This window comes from Apium graveolens, chromosome 2 (genome assembly GCF_009905375.1).
Source record: "Apium graveolens cultivar Ventura chromosome 2, ASM990537v1, whole genome shotgun sequence".
In the NCBI taxonomy this organism is placed as follows: domain Eukaryota; kingdom Viridiplantae; phylum Streptophyta; class Magnoliopsida; order Apiales; family Apiaceae; genus Apium; species Apium graveolens.
Window position 1 is genome coordinate 12145115 of NC_133648.1, and position 6464 is coordinate 12151578.

Sequence of the window (6464 nt, forward strand, 5' to 3'; positions counted from 1 at the left end):
TCAAGCCTGGCATAATTCAGATGGTGCAGAATTCAGTCCAGTTTGGGGGTATTCCAACGGAAGATCCCAACATGCACATTAGAGATTTCATCGAGATCTGCGACACTTTCAAATTCAACAATGTTTCTGAAGATGTTGTGAAGCTGAGGCTTTTCCCATTCTCTCTGAGGGATAAAGCTAAGTGTTGGTTGTATTCTCTACTACCAGGTTCTATCACTACTTGGGAGGATCTTGCTCAGAAGTTTCTTACTAAATTCTTCCCTATGGCGAAGACAGCTGCAATCAGGAATGCTCATACTCAATTTGCGCAGCAATCGGGAGAACCTTTATGTGAGGCTTGGGAGCATTAAAAGGAGATGCTTAGGAAGTGTCCTCATCATGGAATGCCTGATTGGATGACTATCAATTGCTTTTATAATGGTTTGGGAGCACAGTCGAGACCTATGCTCGATGCAGCATCAGGTGGAGCTCTATGGGCTAAAAGCTATGAGGAAGCTTATGAGCTGATCGAGATGATGGTTGTGAATGAATATCAGAACCCAACCCAGAGAATGCCACAGGGCAAGGTAGCAGGAGTTCTTGAGGTGGATATAGCTACGACTATCACTGCTCAGCTAAGGTGATAGCTATGAAAATTGATTCTCTATCCAACTATGGAGTTAATCAGATAGCCAGTGTTTGTGAGCTGTGTGCAGGTGTGTATACGACGGAGTATTGTGCTATATCTTGTGAATCAGCTCAGTTTGTGAGCAACTTTCAGAGGCTGCAGCAGCTAGTTCCTTCCACGTACCATCCTAACAACCATAATAATCCGAACTTCAGTTGGAGCAACAATTAGAATGCAATGCAACAGCCGTACCAGCATTTTAGAAATAAGCAATTCAATCGTCCTAGTTTCCAGCAACAGTTTGCACCGAGACATCAGTTTCAGCCACAGGGGATGCAACAACAATCTCATGGAGGTCCAGGTCCATCTTTTAATGAAAGATCTAAATTGGAGGAGTTGAGGCTTATGTGCAAAAGCCAAGTGGTTTCAATCAAGACTCTGGAGAACCAAATAGGGAAAATTACCAATGCACTATTGAGTCATCCTCAAGGAACTCTTCCTAGTGATACAGAAGCTAATCCAGGCAAGAGGGAAGTCAAAGAACAGACTAATGCAATCACCTTGAGGTCTGGAAAGGTCGCAACCCCTCAAAATCATCAAGACGAAGATTCTGAAAAAATATTCCAGAATACAGGTGCGCCCGCGCCCTTGCTAATTTCAGAAAGTGAAAAAATTGCTAATTCAGTTGTGAAAAAGGATGGCGAAGCGAGAACGAAGAAAAATTCTGCTAAAAACACTATTCCTGAGTATAATACATGGGAAAAACAAGGCTATCCATCTCCCCCATTTCCTAAAAAGCTTCAAAAGCATAAGTTCGACAAGAAATTTTCCAAGTTTTTGGAGGTTTTCAAGAAGCTGCATATCAACATACCTTTTGCGGAATCTCTAGTACAGATGACGAGCTATGCTAAGTTTATGAATGGTATTCTATCTCGGAAGCTAAAACTTGAGGAGTTGGAAACCGTCGCTCTAATGGAAGAGTGCAGTGTTATGCTGTAACAAAAACTACCTCCTAAACTTAAAGATCCAGGAAGCTTCACGATACCTTGTACCATTAGCAATCTGTCCTTCGACAAGTGTTTGTGTGACTTGGGAGCTAGCATCAATCTGATGCCCTTGTTCGTGTTCAAGAAACTTGGTTTTCCTGATCCAACGGTAAACATATCTTTACAGTTGGCCGATCAGACCATCACTTATCCATGAGGTATAGTGGAGGATGTCTTGGTCAAGGTGGACAAACTCATCTTCCCTGCTAATTTTATAATTCTGAATTTCGAGGAGGATGAGAAGATTCCCATCATCTTGGGAAGACCATTCTTGGCTACAGGCCGAAGTATGATCGATGTGCAAAAAGGAGAGCTTATGTGAAGGTTCAAGATCAGAAGGTTACTTTTAATGTGTTCAAGGCAATAAAGTTACCCACATATAAAGAGGAGTGCTTAAAAGTAGAGCGGGTCGACTCTATCATGAATTATGAGCTTGAGCAATTGCCAAAGTCAGATACCTTAGAGAGATCCTTAATAGGGGAATCAGTTATTAAAGATGAAGAAGGAGAAGAGTAACTGCAGGTTTTGAATGCACCTCCGTGGAAGAGGAAGTTGGATATGCCATTCGATTCTCTTGGGTTAGCAGAGCTGAAAATTTCTCAAGAGCGTCTCGAGCCGTCTATTAAAGAAGCTCCCACACTTGGGCTCAAACCATTTTCAGATCATTTGACTTATGCATTTTTAGGTGCACCCCTGATAAGGGGTTGGAATATATATGATAATCAAAAGGGTGACCGACCGGTTCCTCCTGTGCTTACAGATGGTCCCTCTCGTGCACCACAGACAGCTGATAGGTTTGGTTTTGGTGATGCACAGTATAGAAGGTTGATTCGGTGTATTAAGGCCATGCATGACATCCACCAGCGTTTTGCTGAAGATTTGACACACACTCTCGGTACTGTTTTCTGAGACACTGATGTCGAGGTTGATTGACCACCTGATCCTCCACCCGAAGAGGGTGATCCTCCCGCTAACTAGGTATGCCTGAAATCCTTATTATTACCTTCAATGAGGACATTGAAAATTTTAAGTTTGGAGGTGATAATGTAAGGATTAGTTTGTGTTGTGTCCATATAGAATCATGTTGCATGTTTAGTTGTATTTCATTCATATTTTTGTATGATTATTCATATAGGACATATTTATTTATGTTTTTGTGTGAGTTCATATAGTTGCATTGGCATTATATCATGATCCCTTAGGTTGCTTTTCCGATTAATTTGTGATGTTGATTCGAGTGTAGTGATGTCGTATAGAGAAATGTTAAGTCCTAACGAATTGATTTGTATACTAGAAACAAGAAAATTTCCACTAAGTCTTATAGGTTGCTTGAGTGCTAGATCATGATCATGACTTGTTTGTTTATCGAGGTTTAATCACTAGTTTATGTCTAAAATTTATGCTATTCTCTTAGTGACAAAATAACATGGATTTTTAAAATTGGAGAAAAACATTGAATATCAATGCTAGTTGTGGCTAGGCGTCAAATGGCTAGTAGCCGGCTCGTATTTATATTAGTAGTATAGGGTTGAGCGAGATGGAGCGAAACGCACTCGTTCAGAACATGAGAAAAAAAAGAAAAAAAGAAAAAAGAAAGAAAAAGAAAAAGAAAAAAAATATGTGTTATGCATAATTGATCACGAGTGGGCTCTTTAATACTCGAGTTATTAAGTTCTAGGGGACTTTGTGCCTAGTGACCTAAGGCTTTTATATTCTGGGATCTGCTAACCTAACGCTTGCTATATGGGTATTATTGCATTATTCTTTTGTGTTATCAATAAAAGCATGAATTCTTGTATAACTCTGATAAAATTGAAGTGTTGTCAGTTATTTTATGTTTATCATTTATTTTGTTTATAACCTTGTGATTGTCTTGACGAGAGGTGAGTTATGATTATTGATCTAGTTTCAAGAGTATATCTGTTAAGAAATTGCACATACCCACGTTTTTGGCTTATGAGTCGATTTGTGAGATTTGATTGAACTTTATGCGAATAATTGCATTCTTTGAGATGTTGCTCATTGGTTGGTTAAGTTCTTCTAAGGGGATAATTGCATTCATGTTAGCTGCATTCATGTATTTTTGTTTTGTTCTTTGAGTCTTGTTTATGCTTGAGGACAAACATCGATTCAAGTTTAGGGGTGTGATAAGTGGAATTTATATCCACTTAGAATGCTTCGTAAAAGCTCGAATGGGTGATTTGTACTCAAGTTATATGTGTTTTTGATGTGTTTTTGTAGTGTTTTGTATTTCAGGGTATATTTGGGAGAAGGAATATATTTTACATTATTTCTATGCTAAAAGGGTGTTAGGATGGAGCCTCGGGAGTTAGCACGAAAGAAACCAACAATTGAAGTCAAAAAAACAAGAAAAATCAGAATTTCCAGAAGGTCAGGGCGGCCGCGCCCATTTGTCAGAAAGAGAGCGCGCCCGCACTGGTATGCGGGGCGGCCACGCTGGGTCGGGATTGCAGAATCCGGATTGTAGTATAATAATGATTTTTCAGACTCTAGATCGTATTGGGCTTATATATAAAGCCTTTTGAAGACGTTTTTTAAGAACAACGAGAAGGAGAGAGCAGTAAGCAGACCTAATAGCACAATACAACGAAGGAGACGAAGATCTTGTTTTTACTTGTGATTCTTTGCTTAAGTTGTAATGTTGGATGCTTGTTTTCTTATTCGTTTGAACCTTACACTCTTGTTAACGTACTTTTGATTATTATTCAGTTTATAAAGATCTAGTTTTTATACCATGCTTTCATTGGAACCCATGGTGACGATGAGTTCGGTTATGAACTAATCGTTATCGTGGGGTTTCAACGGATTTACTGATGGATTTCTATAGTTAATTTGTTTCAATATCGTGGTGTGTGGTGATTGATTGATATCCAAATATTGGTTGTGCTTATTCGTCTAATGTGCGTAGCTAACATATAAGATAGCGTGTTAATCTCTATTGAAGCGAAAATGAATATAAAGGTTTAGAACTTGCCATGCTAGCATAGGTTTATATATAATTATTATGCATGATTTGTAGGTAATTTTAACCATCGTAGTTTCCCTATGTAATCACGATAGATAACTTGGGCATTAAACCGTTATATTTTCAAATTCTATAGACATATAGGGTCTAAGCATAATTGGTATCTATTTAGCTTCTATCTCTTTTGTGAATGTCTAGTAGTAGGGTATTCGTGCAACGAAAGTTGGCGTTTACTAGTTCCGTGTTATCTGATTATTTGGTATCACCATTGCATGCTAAGGTTAAGAACAATGACTTTGAATGAAGTATTTAATGAACCCATGTTTGTTTTATATAGTTAATTTAATCACTTTTATTCTTAATTAATTATATGTTAGTTTAATCTTAGTTATAAACATCTCAACTTGTTATTGTCTTTTAAGACACATAACTAAATTAGACTTATAAATATTTTTAGAATCGATACCAGGCCTATATTCGCATTAGCAAACACTATCTGACTCGATTCCTAATTTTTTGGGATTTATGGGACTCATTTTTGTCAATAATAGGGTCTATAAATAATTAATTGTCATAATTTGACTCCCTTTCGAAATAAATTATGATTTATAACTATTTGTAATCGAATCGGGTCATTTTTCTGAGTCTAAGGGTCTTCGTTTCACTTAAATCAGTTAGACGGTTTAATTACTACGCAATAAACAAGATTTAATCAATGATTAATCAATTATAATTAATTAATCATAATTAATTAAACCTTAATTATATTTTTAAATAATCAATTAAGAATTATCATATTTTTAAATAATTATTCCCTAAGTTTTGGAATTAATTATAATTTATTACAAATTATTCAATTAATTGATTAATTATAAAGTAATTAATCAATTTAATTAAATGATCAATAATTAAAAAATAATTACATACATTAATAAATTTAAATTTCTAAAATAAGAAAGTAATTCTGGAATGATTTACAAAATAATTCAGATAATAAATTATTATTTATTGGATTTTCTAAATAATTAAAACTAATTTTTTTTAGAATTTTATAAAAATAAAAGTAAATAAATAATTCAGAAATAGATATCCTGAATCAGCTATTGGGTTTTTCAGATCAAAACCGGTTCCAGGAAAACGGATCCTGAAGAACAGACCCGGGTCGACCCAACCCTACCCAGATTTCGGTGGTGACACCGGTTTCCGGCGAGCCTAATTCGAGTCAGTTTGACTCGATTCTGTTCGATTGGCTGATCCAACACCTTTCCCGTATCTGCAGCAACATAAACCCCACGTCCCCGGTGCTCGACGATCCCCACAGCTTCTTCTCCGGCGAACTCCGCCAGCGATACTCAAAAAACAAGGCGAACGCCCGGCGTAACTCCGTTCAGGGCCATAACAACATCGTTTGGATCGATTTCTGGTGGGTTTTCATTCCAAATTTCACCAGGAACACGAATATACTACAATCACAATCTAACAATCCCTACAACAGATTCTCCGATCAAACCATAATATTTTCCAGCCAAAAACTGAAGTAACGATTCCTACACGAAAAATTATACATAATAGTTCAAAATAAAGTTTAACACTTTTACAATCTAACCCCTATAATCAAAACAATCTCAGGTTCATGTAAAATTAAAAACGAATTAAAGTAAACTTCCATAAATCTTAAAATAAGAACTAATAATTCAAGCTATCGTTTGATGAAGTAAATAGCATAAATCAATTGTAAATGAGCATATGATATTATCCCAAGCATCAATTTCATCCCATAACCCCAAAATCAGAAACCCCCAATTTCAGTTCATGAACCCTAAAT

General features: G+C 36.6%; 1 non-coding gene across 1 annotated transcript; it reads right to left on the reverse strand.

Annotated features, from left to right (window-relative positions):
• Nucleotides 1–278: 278 nt before the first annotated feature.
• On the reverse strand, nt 279–385 carry LOC141709215 (small nucleolar RNA R71). The gene has a single exon (XR_012569803.1). It is a non-coding gene; the product is annotated as a small nucleolar RNA R71 (small nucleolar RNA).
• Between the last annotated feature and the right edge of the window lie 6079 nt (nt 386–6464).